The following is a 14,148-nucleotide window of genomic DNA, read 5'->3' on the forward strand; positions in this document are numbered from 1 at the left end:
TTGTTCCTTGTTTGGATCATTTCCTCTTCTGACTCTCAACAGAAAGGACAAAAACACGTAATACACCTGCATCTGCAAAAATGTGGACCTTAGGAAGACTTAGAAAGATCTCTTACCCTAAATTTGGTTTTTTTGTTTTGTTTTTTTTCTCTTGGCAGTGCCGTGCGGAATCTTAGTTCCCGGACAGGGGATCGAACTCGTGCCCCCTGCATTGGGAGTGCAGAGTCTTAACCACTGGATCACCAGGGAAATCCACTCTTACCTTGAATTTGGAATCATTAGGAAACATTTTCTTTACTTTTTTTATTTATAAAGCTAATTAGATTATATGTGTATTACTTTATTTGACTATTGGGGTCTACAATCAAAATTTTTCTTAATCAATTTTGTTCTATCTTGTTACATTATAATTTTAACTTATTCATCCTTAAAGCCGGATCAAAGAAAGTCTCTGAGAGACAGGCAAGAGGTACATCATGAAAATATTCATGACTGAATAAATGCCTGCAAAGTCTAATTTTTAAGGAATCTTAATCCTTCCTTTCCAAGCCTACATGTTTGGCAGTGGGAATCAGGTGGGTTTGGCAGGTCACTCTGAGGAGAAGGAAATTTTTACCTCTACCTTTTAATGCATTCAAACTTGCCTTCAACTCAGAAATAAGAAACAGTCTGGAGACTAAAGAGTGGATTCTAGTGGAAATAAGATGTTCTTTCCTCACCTTCCCGGATTCAGAACCCAGCTGGCTCATGGTTTTCCGGGAATACTCAACACTAACCCTGCATGAGGCTCAACTGGGTCCTCCGAGGCTGCTGGGTGAGAGCTGGGGAGTTATGGTTTCCTTCCTGAGTTCTGAGTAGGGACTCAAGGTTTCCCTGGCAGTGGTTGAGCCAACATTTTCCCAGCTGCTTGGATTTCCACCAACTTAATTCTTGCCAGTAGTCATTATGCGGCCTCAGAGTATGACTATTTCCCAGATTTCTGTTATTTTAAAATAAGCTAAAGCTTTTCCAATTCCGGTCATGTATTTTTTTCATCTCTTGTAGGTATTTTTCTGACTAGAAAGTAGCATTGTCATTTTTATTGCAGCACTTTTTGAAATGAAAAAAAAAAGAATTACTTCCTTTAATGCCAGTTTTTCATATTGGGCTAATTTTGTAGGTCACCCAGGGAGCAGATATATGACAGGGTAATCCACCCTACAAGGAAAAGCTGGGCTCCTTTCTAAGGTTTTTGGCCAACCTGGGAATCTCCAAAGGCAACCCAAACTGTAATTTCCAAAACTGGGTTGTGATGGCAATAGAAAGCAATTTTATGAACAGAGTCGTCTCTTAAAATAGAGCTGCTGGTTTTCATAAAAGAAATAATGTTGATTGGTTGCACGTGAAATGGGAATAAGAAACCGAACTGAATCCTTCATCTTGACAAGATACATGGTTCGGTCCATTTCTGTCTCTGAAAAAAACAAACTGAATAGCAAACAAAGCACCATAAAGCACCATAGGGCTCTTCCTCCCTTTTCTCAATGCACCCTGATGATTTTAACATATTTCAGCTCTTCTCTACAAACCCATTGACATGCATAATTCAGTTCTAATTTTTGTCAAAGTTGTACTGCTTTACTTTTGTAGAAAGGAGAATGTGCAGCTCAGATCGTCATGACACTCCGAATGGAGAAAAATGGTTTAAAATTAGGATCATTGGGCTGTGTGTTACAAAAAAGAGGCAAAGCAAAATGGCTGTGGTACTTGCAATCATACCATCTACTGTAGTGATATTTTAAGAATCATGTGCAAAGTCATTTTCTTCTTGAAATTTGTGATTAATATGTTATAAAAGTTTTATGAAGGCAAAACACTATTTTATGGTCTGTGATAAAATTATAGGAACTTGTATTTATTAAATAGATTCTAGGCTTGGGACTTCCCTGGGGGTCCAGTGGTTAAGACTTCGCCTTCCATTGCAGGGGGTGCAGGTTCGATCCCCGGTTGGGGAGCTAAGATCCCACATGCCTCGCAGCCAAAAAGTCAAAACATAAAACAGAAGCAATATGGTAACAAATTCAATAAAGACTTAAAAAAAATGGTCCACATCCAAAAATAAATAAAATAAAATAAAATAAAAGATTCTAGGCTCCAGGTACTATACTTAATTTCCTGACCTATGTTATTTGTCTGGACCCTTTCAACAACCGAGTAGAGTGTGTGCTGTGTCGTCTTTATGTACAGATGAGGAAACTGGGAACCAAAATCACACAGCCAATGAAGACCAGAGCTCAGACGTGAGGGAGTAAAATGTAAAGTCCTAGCCTCTGTTCTCAAAAACAGGTTATACTGCCTCTAACTATAAAAGGTGGTAGTCCTAGTTAACAACATGATTTGATCATTCCTTTTTTTCAGTGACAAGTTGGAAAAGAAAGGCGAATACACATTTTCATTTGGGGGCCGGATTTTTAAATCATGATTTCCCTTTACCATTACATTTTGCTTAGAGCATCCACATAAATCATTCTGAAAGAACAGATGAATTAGTTTAAAGACATGAGTCTTAGTTAAAATGAGCCTTGGCTGTAAGAAGGATTATAGCCATCATCAAGTCAAGTGAGGATTTGGCAAACTACAACATTTATTTTAAGTTAAAAAGCAAAATAAGGGCTTCCCTGGTGGCGCAGTGGCTGAGAATCTGCCTGCCAATGCTGGGGACACGGGTTCGAGCCCTCGTCTGGGAAGATCCCACATGCCGTGGAGCAACTGGGCCCGTGAGCCACAACTACTGAGCCTGCGCGTCTGGAGCCTGTGCTCCGCAACAAGAGAGGCCGCGATAGTGAGAGGCCCGCGCACCGCGATGAAGAGTGGCCCCCGCTTGCCGCAACTAGAGAAAGCCCTCGCACAGAAACGAAGACCCAACACAGCCATAAATAAATAAATTAATTTAAAAAAAAAAGCAAAGTAATAATTATGTTCAAGAGAGATGTAAACTAAGACCTCTTGAGCTATATAGATGGATTGAATTCAGCATAGAATTAAGTTGACTGTATGTGTATTTATATATATTTTTTAAAATAAAACAACAGCAACAAACAAAACATGACACTCCACAAACTTGCCCCTAGCATATGCAGAGCCTGGGCAAATTTTGCTTGATGGGGCTCCTGTCTATAAAACAAGTTGATTACAAAATTCATGGGCCTGTATGAGATAACAGTGATCTGTTGGAAAAAAATTAGAATAATGGGTGGAAAAGAGCTACTTATGTATTTATTTATTGTCCAGTCAAATGCAGATGAAGCTTCTTTGTAACATCCAGACACCATCTTGTCCTGTTCTTTATTGTCTGTATACCTGCACCATTCCTGGTTGATTTTATATCTCCCACCGGAAGGAGGGACCAGCTTTGTTATTACAATGCCAGGGCTCTCCAGAGCCGGTTTGTATTGAAACAGAAGAGATCCTGCTTCCGCTTTTCCCAAACACCATTCATTTAAGGGCTGTTGCCTTGTTACTAGTGAGTTGCCTCATCCATCCCGTTCTGGGTGAAGATTGGCCCCCAAAACCCTCTCCAAGGTCCTTACTGTCCTTCCCCCTTGATGATGAACAGAAATGCATGTCCTCCTGATTTTGCAAGAAAGTGTGAAGGATCATTCCTTTGGGGTGGCATTAAATATGCTATTTGAAATTTTCTAGCATAAATGCAGAATCTTTTCCACTGTATTGTGAACAATTCAGAGGGTCATCAGTACCTTTTTAGAATGTGATCTCTTTCTATGGGGACCACATCCCTGCCTGCCACAAGGCTGCCAGCCCTGAGGGTAGAGGCCTAAGGGAAGAGGAGGGGAAAGCAGTTACATTCAGGAACAAATGTCCACCCTCATCAGGCGGGACGGGAGACTGTGCGGACAGCAAGAGGTGGGAGACTGGAGAGGGCAGGGACCAGCACGAACAGCCTGGAAGTTCACCTGGGAAGGCAGAGGCTGCCATGAGGGGTGAGTGGCCTTCCTAGGTGTTTGTGGTAAGCGTGCACAGGTTCAAAGTTGCTGTTCGCCCCTGTTGGTGCTGCAGAATGGGAAGGTCAGAACCCGGAGGGGAGACCCACACAGGGCCACACGGGCAACTCAGGCAGTGTCTACGGTGGATGGTGGTAGCCCAGCGCTCTAAACACACCACATGTTCCATGTGCGCGGTCACCTCAAATCAGACGTGAGCATCGCTGGTGACTAATCTCCTACAAGAAGCAGTGCGCAGGGCAGTGGGAGGGACCCAGGCCGCCCTCCTGGACCCTGCGGCCACAGGTGTCCCGGGGACCTCAGAGGCTGGCCCCTCCCCTGGTCCAAGGGCCGCACTGATTCCAGTCCCAGCCCAGGGATCTATCCTGATCTATTGGGCCTGCACTGATCATACATCTGTCCCTCAATAGCTATACAGATGGACTGAATTCAACACAGAGAAGTCATTCAACATGTGTGAACCCTCTCCTGTCTGTAGTCTCACATGAAGTCGAAAACATCTCAGTACCGCCTTAGGAGAAAGGAAGGATGCGTGCTGTTTGTTACCTCCTTTGGGTAGATGGAAAATCTAGCTTCAAGACCTTTGGCTTACTGAAAAACAAAGCTACAATTTCAACCTTGACCTTTTCACTCAAAATCTAGGACTCAATTTCTTCCATCACTTGACTTCTTAAAAATGTGCCTTTCCACATCTTTTTTTTTTTTCGGCTGCGTTGGGTCTTCATTGCTGTCCGCCGGCTTTCTCTAGTAGCGGCGAGCAGGCGTTACTCTTGCGGTGGCTTCTCTTGTTGCGGAGCACAGACTCCAGACGCGCAGGCTTCAGTAGTTGTAGCACACGGACTTCGTTGCTCCGTGGCATGTGGGATCTTCCTGGACCAGGGCTCGAACCCGTGTCCCCTACATTGGCAGGCGGATTCTCAACCACTGCGCCACCAGGGAAGCCCCTCCAGATCTTCTTTATCCATTCCTCTGTTGATGGACACTTAGGCTGCTTCCAGGTCCTGGCTGTTGTAAATAGTGCTGCAATGAACATTGGGGTGCCTGTGTCTTTTCAAATTATCTTTTCGTCTTTTCTGAATATATGCTCAGGTGTCAGATTGTTGGATCATAAGGATTTACTGTATAGCACAGGAAACTATATTCAATATCTTGTAACTAACATAGTGGAAAATAATAAAAAAAATAATATAGATGTGTACATATATATGTATAACCAAATCATTTTGCTGTATACCTGAAACTAACACAATATTGTAACTCAACTATAATTCAGATTTTAAAATGTGCCTTTCTTCTGCTTTGTGAGGGTCAATATGAACCTATCTGAAAAAAGCAAGCCCCGCAAATCTGGGAAGTTTACAAACTAATGATCTCTCAAACTAATGTTAATTGTTTGGTGTCAAGACAAATTTGGGATGTTGAAAATTGGAAGGCAAATGCTCTTGACCTTGTTTTCTTTTTAAAGCGTTCTTTTTGAATGCCTTCCTCCTCAATCACTTTTCTCCTATTAAAATGATTCATCTTTTATCTATGAAAAGACCTAAGGGAGATTTCATTGCATCAGAGTCTCAATTTGTGAGTAATAAAAAATGAGTGGAAACTCTCAGTGTCTCCTGTTAAAGAAATGGTATCCTTTATTAGCAAATTGAGCCTCTTCTGGACTGTAAAGCGACAAAGCACATGCTTCTGGCTAAGGAAATAAAAGCAAAAAAAAAAAAAAGAATTAAAATCCAGAAGAGTAATAATGTATCTCCCCTTGTGTGCTAAGGACCAAACACACACACACACTAGCACACCCACACACAGCGGTAAAGTGTTGGAAGGGACACTTCAAACTCATACAAGAACAGAAGACATAAAATTAGTAATCAAATGGGAGCTTTTTGTGATGAGAACAGCAAATGTGCTTGAGTATCTGCGAGGATAGCGAGAGCTGCTTTCATTTTTTGAACTTAGCTCATTTAATTCTCCCTTTTTACAGCTCTCGGGCCCCTGCATTATTAGCTGGAGGTGACATTTCCCACTTAAAGGTCATCCTTAGTGGTGATCCTTTGCTGCTGTGTAAGACAAACAATTTACACACTTTTTTTTAAACTGATGACAGGGCACATTGGTGTTCTCTTGGTCACTGCATTCCTGCATTGTGAACACCTTGCATAGTGATCTCTAGTAGCCACTGCTCGGCCTGTCTTAAGCTTTGACCGTCGCTCCCACTCAGGTATGTTTTATTTTTTCCCCACCACAAACTGTTCTTTACAGAAGAATGTTAATTAGTAACTGATAGATATAAAGATTGCCAGCGACAGCCCATTAATTCCATTTACTTTAATAGGACTGCAAACTTAGCTTGCAGTACAGCTGTATTCAGACTGGATTATAAATGTAATTTTTTGCATCATTAACTTCCTTGATTAATCTTAGACAGCAGATGCATAATTATCAGGCGGAAGAAGCCACCCAATATTTGCAGCAAGGAGTTCCCCTTTCCAAGCTGTGCTTTTGCAGAGTCCTTATTAACATCACGGTAAGTAGCGCAGGTTTTTAATAAGGCAACGATTGCTTTGCATTGCTTAATGGTTAACCCACGCTAGGCATTTACTGCTTCAGAAAATAAGGAATGAGTGTGTGGTTGTCTGTGTGTGTGTGTGTGTGTGTATACACACATGTGCACAGCACATGGGCACATAGACTTGCTTACCTACTGTATTTGGTTTGTGATGAGTTCAACCAAAGGTTTTGCATAGTAATGACACCCATTAGCAGTTTGCAATTTAGAGTCCCTTTGCCAGTTCTGCCTCGTGAGCCCTTTGTGGAAAACTGCCTCCTACTATGACATGGCTAGGGTGAGGTGCAATGACAGGCATTATATCACAGCCACCCGTGTTCCTGTTGGTGTATGAATCAGGTTTCAGCATATTGGGCAAAACCGAAACACGCAATCAAATAGACTAAGGGCATTCAAATGAAAACCCGGTGGGCTGAGATGAAAATACTTTGCTTGCCATTCTGTGCAATCTGATGCTGAAAGACAGCCCTGGGTACCGAAAGAAAAATGCCCTGGCATAGGGGGAACCTGAATCTAATTCTGCACTCAACGACTGCTTTGCGTGAGACTAATTATTGGCTTTTTTGTATAAAATGGAACTTTGTTAACACGAAGTTTCCTGCTAAGGAAAGTAGAAAAAGTCTCACCCTAATCTCACGTCTATTCACTGAAAAGAGCCACTAGGAAGGGACCCAGGAGGTTGGGGAGAAGGGAAGAGGTTTTAAAAATTGGCAGGAGGAGTCTTCCGTAGAGAGTTGCGATGTTTCATTTGAATAACAATCAGCCCCGTTTTAGCCATTGTTCCTCTGTTTGGGACACAAGACCTGGTAGACCTGGTGCCTAGATCTGGCCTCAATTTAAAATACAAAGTAGTCAGAGGTCTCTGATTGCTTTTGTTTTCAAACATAAACTTCCCCATGCTGTATTTCTGATGTACTCTTTGTTGCCTTCTAAAGTACTTTTCCCTTACACTGAAATATGTGCAAATGTTTTGCTAACAGGCTCTTGGATACCTACAATGCTAATTCTGATGGGCTTTTAGTCAAGTTACACATACCTTTGCATCATATTTGTTATCATGCACGGAAGACAGATGCCAGGCTGGTACCCAGAGCAGGGTGCTGACCCCACGTACATGAAATAATCGCATCCCCTGTTCTTTCTCAGGTACGACATGGACGAATTGCTAGAGATTGCACTTAACTAGGGTTCCAGTCTCCTCTTGATCTAATGCAGTTTCCAGAATCACCTTATCAATTAAGTTCAGAACATAGCGGGACCTTCCCCATCATTGGTCCCCTAGCACGTCTGGGCTGAGAACATTAAAGCTGCTGCAGATTTTGCAACGTTTACTGCCATTCTCCAGTGAAGTCTCTTTTACAACATTGATTGCGTCAAGCAGGAGATAATGTGATCATCAGATCTGTGTTTTATCAGTGTTGTTTTGGCTGAGTATCTGAGTATGAATTTAGAAAGGAAAACCACAGGTGCTACAAAACTGAGTAGAGTTCATTTGACCTCGCGTGACAAAAAGAGCAGATGGGGAATCAACGGGCTTTGCAGGGAGGAAAAAGCCTTATTGCAAGGAAACAGGAGGAAAAGCTCAAATCTGTCTTCCCAATAACAAGGTGAGGTTGTTACCTAACTCAGGTCTGGCTGCTTGCTGCTGGAAAATGAATACCCTGGAGAGAGGCAAATGTTCGTAGAATGTTTCTTTTAATCAGAATGCCGGCAATCTGGGGCGATGGTGGACTCAATGTCCCCCCAAAACCACTTCCGAAGATTCTGCTCAGCCATGAAAGTTTTTAAAGGGAGAAAGGGAAGTAATCTCAGTTACTCACTGAGATTGGGGGTCGGAGTCATCGCCATACCTAGCTGTGTACAGGCTGGTTGACTTCTTGTGATCTTTCTTCAGATGCTGTCTTGTTCCACACTTTGTTTGTGAGAATACTGAAGGGGAAGCTAAGGAAGAGGTCTGGTCATCTGTTAATTACTTATTCTTCATTTCTACTTCTTTGATGTACGGAAAGAACCAACAGGTTAGGCAAGGTATTGTGTGATCCAAAGATTGGAAAGGTGTGCTTGGGCCAGAGATGAGTAGAGCATGGGGACACCTGATTTAAGATTAGTGACAAGACCAAAGGTGCCCCCTGCAGAGAGCTCTTACTTGCCAAAAGCTGTTTACAAGGTGGATATTTAAGGGTTAGGGTTTGGGGCAGTGAAGAAAGGAGAAAAGCAGTTGATTACAAAGTTTAAAGAAGTGTTATACGCAGATGCAACTAGGCTTCATAACTCTACATGGCGCGGACGTGCAAATTCAGGGGAGCTGGTATGAAATATGCCGTGGAATTGGGGCTGTGACGTCAATAGGTCGTCCGTCTGACAAGTAGGTTTATACTGCACAGGCTCCAATTCACCATATTGGTTTTATCCGGTTTCAGCTGGTTTTGTTGTGTTCCAAGCAGAGGGGATTTCAACAAGCTGCCTTCTCATCAGTCATCCTGTAAGCAAGCTCAAGCTCTGCTCAATACTCTGTAATAACCTGTAAGTGGGATAAAAATTTGTAACAGAATAGATTCATGTATATTATAACTGAATCTCTTTGCTGTATACCTAAAACTAACACAACATTGTAAATCAACTGTAGTCCAATATAAAATAAAAACTCTTTTAAATTTTTAAAAATTAAAAAATAAATAAAATTTAAAAAAAAAGAAAAAAAAAAAAGAATGTTTAAGTTATTGGTTTCTTTAAACCTCTGGGACATGACTTCATAGACCTGCCAGGTTGGATCTAAACATGCCTGTACTTATACTTATATACACATATGCTCACAGACACATAAAGGCCGGAAGATAGGTTTAAATTTCAAGTCTTCATGACTACAATTGCTTATATTAGGTCGAGGTACGTTCTTTTCCTGGTGGACTTTTTCCTTATTTAAGTTTATTGTCCTTGCGACTGTTTCCTAGTTTACACTTAAAGGACCTAAAGTGTACGGATTTCCGTGATGTGATTTTATAGTTAAAAGAATATGTTTGTTGCTCATTTACTGTGCAATCACTGGGATATAAAAATGATTCAGACTCTTTGACTTACCCAAGTCATCCTGAATAAGATACTCTATTGTTTACTAGGGCTGCCAAGGGTGGCTTAAAACAGCAGAAACTTAATCTCTTATGGTTCTGGAAGCTCGAAGTCCAAAATCGGGTATCAGCAGGGTTGGTTGCTTCTGAAGGCTCTAGAGCAGAATCCTCATTTCTCTCTTTCTAGCTTCGCTGGCTCCCAGAAACCCTTGGCCTTCCTTGGTTTGCAGCTACCTCATTCCAATCTCTGCTTCCATCTTCACATACTCTTCTCCTCTGTGTGTCCAGGTGTAAAATCGCCCACTGCCTCTATCTTATACAATATGAGCTGTTTTTAATTTGTTTTCCAGTAAAACTGGTTAAAGGATAGAGGAACATTTGTGCTTTGCGAGATTAACTCTGCCCTGTTTTGTAGAGGTCGTTTTGGGAATGCAGGTGTTTTTTGCTCTAATTATTTAGCCTGGTGGGCCCACTTGGATAATCCAGGGAAATCTTATCTCAAAATATTTAACTTTATTACATGACAAAGACCCTTTTCCCAAATAAGGTAACATTTAGCCTCTTGCTGTGTGTAAAGTAATATTTACAGGTGTCAGGGATTAGGACACGGACATGTCTTTTGCGAGGCCGCCACTCAACTCACAACCTAGGAGGGAAGGAATCATTGTACTAGGAATCTAGGCTTCCATTCACAGTGACAGGTGTGCCGTGATTCAGAATTAGATTCCCACAGATGAACTGGGAGGGACTTCAAGGATTTGTGTAGCACAGAAAACTTACTGGTAGCCTTCCTGGCTGCACACAACTTCTTAAGAGTGCAGGAGGGAGAGAAGGCCACTTGCCTGGTCCCTGGTCCAGCTGGTTTTCCTTCCGCCATGTTACTTGTCTGAAAAATCTTACCAAGGACACTGGATCTGAGTGCTTTGTAACAGAGGTTGATATACATCAGAGCACAGCAGGGCTAGAAAAGACCTTAGCAGTACAATGGGATGGCTAAGAGGTTGAGTCTGCTTCTGGCTCACTTGCTGTTTTGACTTTGGGCAAGATTGGTAACTTTGCTTTGCCTGGGGTTTCTACATCTGTAAAGCAAAGGTTATGAAAGTATCTTTCTCATTAGCAGTTATACAATACAGTAAGTCCCCTACATATGAACTTTCAAGTTGTAAACTTTCAAAGATGTGAATACGCGTTCCCATGTTCGATCACATAAGTTAGTTCCTGTGTCTAGAGTACATTATCATGTGCGTGCATCCTCTACAAGTGGTTGTGCTTTTGTGTACTTTACAGTACAGTATAGAGTACAGTAGTACAGTATCTTTATTTCAAGCCCAGGATGTCTGGAAGCAAGCGTGAAAGCATCGGTGATGTAGCTGGTACTACTGTACTTCTCAAGGTACTGTACTGTAAGATTAAAAATGTTTTCTTTATTTTTTGTGTTTGTTTTTTATATATTATTTGAGTGAAAAGTATTATAAACCTATTACAGTACGGTACTATATAGCCAATTGTGTTAGTTGGGTACCTAGGCTAACTTTGTTGGACTAACAAACAAATTGGACTTATGAACGCGCTCTTGGAACGGAACTCGTTCATATGTAGGGGACTTACTGTATTCATTTGTTGTAATTCATTGAGCTGTGTATTCTGTCTTGTGCACTTTTTGGTATGTGTTACACTTCCAACAATAAAGGTTAAAGATGGGTTTAAAAAAAAAAAGTACCTTTCTCTTGGGGTTGTTCTGAGGATGAAGTGAACTAATCCATGTAAAGCAAAGGGAAGTGTCTGGGCCACAAGGGCACTCTGGAACATTAGCTGTCATTAGCATGTATCTCGTCCAAATACCTCGCTTTGTAGATGTGCATAGGAGGTCCTAAGAATTGTGCTTGGTCAAGGACACACAGCTGTTTAATAACAGAGCTAGTCCCAAGCCCAGCTCTCTAGAGCCTAGTTCAGTTCTGTGTACCCATCACCCATGTGTGTACTTCAAGTTCTTGCTAGAAAACTTGCACGGAGAACTTAGCTTATCAGCCCATGAGCGTTGAGACAACTTACTCTCAACTTATTAAGTAGAAATGAAAATTTGGTATCCTCAGGGGCTAGAGAAACCAGAATTCTCTATTACTGAATGCATTTGGGTTTGTGAATGTAGAAATGGTTATTGACACAAGTCTCAAGGACAGAGAGGATGTTGCTGAAATTCAGGCTCTTGAAAAGAAGGAAAATATCAGGTTTGTATTTTTAAAAGAAGCGGTAAGGGCAAAATCAATGTTCTAGTGATTTAGTCAGGTGGGGTGCCTTCTGACTTTTTTGAGGCCTTTCAGAAAATAATCAGCAAAGAGAAAGTAATAATTTGGATATTGCTGCAATAAAGAACTCTACTGCAGATTCATAAGTCATGAAAATGTACATATTCTTTTATAACACATTGAAATTCCAGCTTCAAAGTGACCTGTGTTGGTAATTTCTGTCTTGTTTATCAAAAGCTACAAATATCATGACAATTATTTTGTTCTACACTCTTAGACACCAGGTATGAGTGAGGCTTACACACACACATGCATATATTTCCAGAGCTGTTCACTGTTGTTTGGAGACATTTTAACAAACCATTTACTAAATACTAACAGCAATAAGAAATAAGCAGGAATACCTGAATTGTTTTTTAATTTTTTAAATGGTAAAACTAATTAGATTGAAAGGATTTGTGATTTGCAAGACTAAAGGTGCTGTGTTTTGTAGAGGTCATTTTAGGAATAAAAGTGTGTTTTGCTGTGACTAGTTACTTAGTATAAGAGTAGAAGGTCCCCCAGCTTTCTTCAAAACTCTCCTGCAAGGAAATTGATTTTCTAGCAGAAGGTACTGAAGGGTATCTTTAGCATCAGTGGAGAAGCAGCTAATTTAGCCCTATCAGTGAGTCAGATGTCTGTATATTCCCAACAGTAAACAAGAATTAAGTCATTCCTTGCCCTGCTTCTGTTACCCAGATTCCTTTGCAAAAAAAAATTATGAATTGTGCCCCCCCCACCCCGAATTCTCACATCACCTCATGTTGTGTGTTCTCACCCCTTCAACTAGCCTTTATTTTCATCCCATCATGCACATTATACGATTACTATTAGATTTCCTTTTCTTGGTTCTTTTATTCATTTAGTTTTTAATATTAAGGGGGAGGGTAGTCTTAAGGTGATTTTTATTTTTTGAATTCTAATAGATTTCAGCTTATTTAAATAGAGCAAACTTGATGCCTGATTATAATGTTTCTTTTCCTGTTTTCCACACATTAATTTTAGCCCTTAATTTTTCTATTCATTAATTCTGATTAGCCTTTCAAAAAGTTATCTGTTCAAATTCTAGGTAAATACAACTGCTCAGATTCCTGACACCAAGAGTTGAGATTAGCTTGTTATGCCTTTTCCCCTCTTTCACTGAATAATGAGGTCTTTTGAAATTGATCAGTTTTTTCTACAGCTCTCTCAACACACACACACATACACACACACACACACACACACACACACACACACATTTCCCCCTCATTCTAGATGGCTTTTCTCTCCAGAAATTAGATAGAGGAGGCATTATTATAATATGGTTTGGCTACCTGAAACCCTAAGCATCCAAAGCTTTTTAAATGGAGAATGAAAGATAAAGCAAAAGGAAAACTGCAAAAACAATGAAACTCTAGTGTTTTGAAGTTTGAAAAAGAGGGTCAAGGATATGGCTAGATGGCAGGATCAATAAAATTAGGAGATGAGGGCAGGAAACAGAAGCTAAATGAAATAAAATCATATCTGTTGAGTTCTTGCTATATGAGTTCCCGGCCACATTTTAATAAGGAGCCTACAGATTTGAATACAGAGCTGTGACAGAGATGCCTTCCTGTTTACCAAAAACGTGTCCTGCCTTGCATTGTGTGAACTTTTGCTAGGAGGCGGCTACCTCGGGGTGCTAATTTTCCAGCTTTCCGTGTGAGGACAGGCCCATGTCTGAGTTCAGCTGAAGCAATGGGACTGGATTTGATCATCCTGTACTTTGGGCCTGGCTGATAAAAAGCCACCCACTGTTATTTCTCTCCATATTTCTTTCCACTTCTGTTGTGACTGGACCTTCTGTGTCATCAGTAACAGAGAAAAACATGACAGAAATGTTTAGATCTCAATATGAACCAATATGAGGGATAACTGTTTTGGATTAAATTGTACCCTCAATTCACATGTTGAAGCCCTAACCCCCCCATACCTCTGTATTTGGAGACAGGGCCTTTTTTTTTTTTTATTTCTGAGATATACATTTTAAAGTAATAACTAGGATTATTACTTATAACATTATACCAGAACATATAAGATTTTTAGAAATTTCATGTAATGTCTGAAACATTTATATTAACATATTTCCATACATATTTCCATACAAATACAAATATAAGATTTTTAGAAATTTCATGTAATGTCTGAAACATTTATATTAACATATTTCCATACAAATAACCCAATGAAAGTTTAGTATTAGTTGTTTT

General features: G+C 40.6%; 1 protein-coding gene across 6 annotated transcripts in view; it reads left to right on the forward strand.

Moving 5' to 3' along the window:
- Nucleotides 1–14,148, forward strand: part of ZNF385D (zinc finger protein 385D) — a 949,103-nt gene that overhangs the window by 748,268 nt on the left and 186,687 nt on the right. The window lies entirely within an intron of this gene.

This window comes from Balaenoptera acutorostrata, chromosome 4, assembly GCF_949987535.1.
Source record: "Balaenoptera acutorostrata chromosome 4, mBalAcu1.1, whole genome shotgun sequence".
Lineage (NCBI taxonomy): Eukaryota > Metazoa > Chordata > Mammalia > Artiodactyla > Balaenopteridae > Balaenoptera > Balaenoptera acutorostrata.